The following is a 5,722-nucleotide window of genomic DNA, read 5'->3' as shown; positions in this document are numbered from 1 at the left end:
GAGTCCACTGGGGGACTCGTCGAGTCCAAGACTAAAATCATCCTAATCGTCGAGTAGGTTCATACACTCGGCGAGTAGGAGGCCCAGAGTGCATATTTTCGACTTTTAAGGCCGAAATTGGACTAGAATTATTACCCTAAGCTGTTTTTGAACTTATAAACCTGTTTTTGATGTGGTAATGATCATTCTAATCCAATTCAAAAGATAATTGTAAAAAGTTTCATGTTTTGTATTAGTTTAATGGTTAGGCTAATTACATGAAAATTGTTTGATTTGAATTACCTAGTTCATATGGGTTTAATCTAGAACTTGTAACATTCTTGGTTGAATTGTTGTTTTTGATGATTTTAATGGACTCCATAACTTGTCCTCAAGTTATGAGATTCCAAAAGCTTTTCTTCTAAATGGATCATTAAAAATCATAAGTTATAAAACTTGAAGAGTCTCTTTTCATAAATTGTTTTATGATCTCCATAACTTGTCCTCAAGTTATGGATTTTGAAGAGTCTTGTCATTAAAGAAACATTAAACTCATATGTTATGAATATGAAAGGTTTTGAATAGTTTCAAAACTTTCCCTCAAGTTTTGGAATTTGTAAAGTCTCACACACATTAATACTTTAATTCCGAAACCCCCCTAGAATTTTAAAAGTTTAAAATTCAACCCTTATACTATTATAATATTATAGGTTTAATATTTATATATATGTATAAGAATAAAGCCATTCTTACCGTTAGTAGGCCTCATTTACGAAGCCGGTCTATAAGGGGGGGGGGGGGGTATAAGGTTACTGCCTATAAAATGGCAGTTTAATGGGTGTCCACTCTCACCCACCGCTTCCTTGACTGGTGGAGGGTCGTTAGCCGAACGGGTAGGACAGGGCATTAATTCTCCCTTCATTAAAAGTATAATGATAAATACTAAGTAACTAAACACTTATAAATTCCCAATATTAGTTACTTAGGAAAATGTGAATTTGGTGCTAACCCATGAAAGTGCACTTTCCACCTTGTTAAGTCGTTAGTGGAGCGTGTGTGGTTAACCGACACACTAATCTGAGACTGAAAATGTGTAGCAAAGGGTAGCTTGATGTTAATCATAGATCAATGGATCGTGTGTGGTTAACCGGCACATTGATTAGGTGGTTGTAACATTAAGTGTACCAAGTTAGTTTGCATGGTTATTCACTCCTTGTTTGTGATCCTCGGCATCCCAGTCACAAACTTGAAGGGCACAATTGAGATCTAAACGTGCCATTGAATAGTTCAATGAATCTCAAAGGATCTAGGAGTTTCAATCCGATTAAAACTTAATGAACAATTTTGTTTTTCATTGTGGAAATTGGTAAATCGTCATTTACCTACCTTCAAATATTTTGTAGCTTGGATTACGGCATCCCACTTCCAAGTTATAAACTATTGTGTTGGATCCTAGACTTAATATTTCATATTGGGTGTTATATTAAGGATTTAAATCAACTTAACTTGAATTTCTCCCTAATAGATGTTTATTTCAGACAACTATGGTCTTCCCAAATCTTTAGGAACAAGCTTCCTAGTGAAGATGATATCCCACATGGCAATCAAGGTGAAAGATTGATCCCTTTGTTGTGCATTAATGGGACTGGAAATCATACTTCACTTCCTCCACCCCCTCCAATTATTCTCCCTAGCCCACAAGTTTCAAGACTTGAAAAGTTCATGGTCACTCAATCCCTATTGGAAAGAAAAGTCTATATGTGCTCGGGTCTTGGAGATCTAGTCACACATTGACATGCCGGGAGAGTTGGGTGTCGAAGTCTCGAGGAAGCTGGTTGTTGACTGGGTTCTTTAGTCACTTCGTGATGAAAGATCGCGACATGACCCTTATTGATCTTACCTATTTGTTTGTTGCTGCTGAATCAGCAATGATTTGGAGCACTGGTAAAGCAAATTTGATTTGAAGGTCCACTTCCCAAACTTCCATGGACATTTACAATGGTAATATTAGAAGTCCAGAAAAGCTTTCTATTCCCAATGGAAAGGGATCGGCCATGTTCAAGTCGTTTGACCCAATGGTAAAGAGAAAGGCTAGCCATGGTCAAGTCGTTTGACCCAATGGTAAAGAGAAAGGCTAAGTCTCAGATAGTCTCGTGTACCATTTCCAAAGAGTCCATATGTTTCTTTTTCCAAGAGAAGGGGCATTGGAAGCGAAGCTGCCCTGACTACCTGAGGTATCTAAAAGATAGTAAAGTCAAAAAAGTTTGACTCTACTTCAGGTAAAGTCCACTATCTAACTCTATTAAGTTCATGTTTAGAGATTCTTAATACATGATGTAATGTAATTGCATTTTGATGTTTTGAAGAATCAAGGAAAAGTAAGGAAGCTCAAAGAAAGAGTAAGCTGATTCTGATCGCGAAGAGATTGATTTCGATCGCATGGTTCAGTGACCAAAATTTTGAGCTACTGCTTAAGAGTTACGATATATTGCTTAGGAATAGATAACAACATGTTTTTCCATATGCTTTTTTTGCATTGTAAGGATAAGTTTTTCTGCAAGTTTTAAACTAAAAGAAAAGTTTTTATTTTAATTACTTTAAGTATCCTTACAATGACATTAGTGGAAAATTGTTGTTTATATGATTCCATTGATAGCACTATTGGAAAATGGATTTGATTCTTTCATTTCTGGTAGTGTCATAATTTACCAAATAAAGAAAGATTCTCATCACCCAAGTTTTAGTTGGATAGAAACTTGGAATCATGCAACTTGTATTGTATGATGAATGAGAATTTTCATCTTTGGGAAATTAAGACTAATTTCTTGTTCACATGTAAATGTGAGTCAAGTGAAGGACTAAAGGATTGGGTACACTTGGTTGTGCGCTGGTCAAATCCACCACAAGGAATGACAAGATTATTCGTTATGATTTACTGAAGTTTAGTAAATATGGTTATGCTTACAAGTTTAAGTGTAATTCTGAAACATTGGAAAAGTTTCAATGCAAGGCATAACGAATGAGAAGAATCAAATTAGGCAGAAAGATAAAAGTTTCTCCAATTTGAAGAGATGGGAGAGTACTTTAGTATCTTGGTTTATGATTATCTTAGTGATTATGAAACCATATAACAATTGATCCTCTAAGGAGATCTTTGTGTATTTGTATGACTAAGAAGAGGAATCGTGAATTGTTGAAATGGTTAAATCAAAAGATCAATCATACTTCGTTCCAAAATCAAATCTTAGAATCATACTCCAAGATTGAGCCTTGAGTGACATAATCTTAAAAAGGTTTAAAACACTTGTCAAATGTAGAGTAAAATGGTTTCTACTCTGGTACATTTGAAATTGGTAAGTTGTGATGTTTTGGATAAAACAAAGACCAAGTAAGACCGATTGCGTGAAGTGTTTAACTTGATAAGAATCCGCACTAACCCTTGAATATTTCTTTTGTCAAGGAATGGTTCTTGACAAAGAAAATCTTATATGTCAAGAGGTCAGTGGGAGTCTTAAAAGAACTTGAGATAGTTTGAAGAACTAATCAAGAGTATTGTTAATCACTAGCCCACGACTTGAGGTTTGTAACCTATCGTGTTGACATATTCTTATTTCTGTGTCTATTCAAGTTAAAAGTTGACTATGCTTGTGAGTTCTATGAGTTCTCAATTGTTTTCATAACAACTTGGAAGCAATGGTAGACCCTTGAGCTACCAGGAGGCAATAAATTAAGATTAAACAAGTTCAGTCCATATGAGTTTGGATTTGTCACTAACCTTGTCTTGTGATTATGGTTATGACAAATTTACATTGATAGGAACACATACACCATAAAAATCTAAGTGTCGTAAGGTTTCTCTCCGATTCATAAAAATGATGGTGAGCAAACGCTTTCACTAAGTAGATTTTAAGTAGATAGGAGTTGTAATATTTGCATTCTCAAAGTCGTTAGTGGAGCGTGTGTGGTTAACCGACACACTAACATGGACTTGTGAGAAATGGCAAAAAGGTCTAAACTTTATGATTATGGCATCCCTCTTCATAATTGTTTAGACACACAAGTGAGCTAACTACGGAAAGGTGTATGATTTTGATAAAGTTTTATCAAAGCATCTCGTATCAGAAATCTGAACTTTGGTAAGAAAGTCAATACAATTTTGATTGCTAGAAGTCCAGATGATTTCTGGGTAGATGTCAAAGCTAGTGGGAGCATAAGTGTTATGCTAATAATTATCATGTTAGTGGGAGCGTGATTATTTTGTTAAGTGTTAGCAATATTAGTTATAGAAAACAAAAGTTTCAAATTTGCAAAGCTGTAGGGTTTGAAAAGTTGTTTTGCTATAATTAAGGGAGAGGAAATTATACTTCATTCCAATTCTAAAAAGCTTAGATTGAGATTTTAATAAAATTTAGCCAAGTATATATATGAATGTTATGTTGGAATGGTTCAACATAAGGAAATTCTATATATGGGAACATTATTTGCGTTCTAAAATTCGATTATGATTACGACGTCCCTCTTCATAGTCTGAATTATGAGAACATGGAAAATAGAAAAATTATAGCAAAAGGCTGGTCTAGTATCATGTCTTTATGTGAGACATTATGAATCGTATCCCATATGCTTCGGGTATAGGATCGATTACATATGCTATAATATTTCCATGTGTTCTGAATTTTCCAAATGCCTAGGGTATTAAAAGGGAAAAGGACCATAACTGAATATGACTAAAATGATTAAGCAATTGTTGAGGAAAATCTGAGGCTTACCAAAGATTGGTTGCTCATGGACAGTTGGAAGTATAATGTAAATTTTGGAAGGACCATATTGACATATTCTGAAAAGAGGCAACTCTTGGTCAGAAGTGATAGTCAAAATGGGAATATGGAAATGTTTCCAAAGGTGGAAGGTATTCATTAAATTTGTGTAAGATTAGAAAAACTTAATACAAGAAGGATGTTCAAAGGAATGTACTTTGAATATGAGACTTCGTTTCCATGGAATTGCTCTCCATTGGAATACTTTGTAATGTCTGTTGCCAAGTCTTTGTGACTTTTGTGCATATTCATTACAAGAGGATCAATGCATATAAGTTTAGAATCTAACAGATTTCCGAAAATGGTACGAATTTGGTGTTCTTACATTTATCATAAGGATTTGGAGTTGTGAAATGAGCATCATTGAAATGTTTTCAATTGACCTATTCCGCAAAAGAAAGGACCATAGACAAACATAGTGTGCATGCCTGGAGCATGACATAACTATTGTTTTAATTCAAGTATAAAGTTGATTATTCGAAACATTATACAATGAATAATGAGTAATCAATATGGTGATTAAATAAAAGGTGTTTTATTTACTCTCAAAAGTTTTGGGGCCATATAGGATTAGTATTATTCTTGTGTTTCACTTTGCATGTTTTGACTTCCCGAATAACTAAGTTTATTCAAACTCTCCACAGTCAATCATACCTTGGAAGTAGGTATTAATCAAGACTATCATGAATTGAGCTTGTAGATGTCTAAGTTGTTTAGACATAGCAAAAGTTGCTGCAACATTCATGAGTGCTCCTGGAATAAGATTCGAGTATTGGATTAAACCCACGCTCATTTAAATCACTTTATGGATTTTATCACGAGTGATCATGAGACGATAATATCTTTTATTCTTCAAACCTAGAGATATGAATTGTTGACTATGAGTTGGTTGTACATTGATTGTACGAAAAAACATCAGTAACTTG

The sequence above is a fragment of the Lactuca virosa genome, chromosome 6 (assembly GCF_052849685.1).
Source record: "Lactuca virosa cultivar CGN04683 chromosome 6, Lactuca_virosa_CGN04683_v6, whole genome shotgun sequence".
Classification (NCBI taxonomy): domain Eukaryota; kingdom Viridiplantae; phylum Streptophyta; class Magnoliopsida; order Asterales; family Asteraceae; genus Lactuca; species Lactuca virosa.
Note: the sequence above shows the minus strand (reverse complement) of the source record.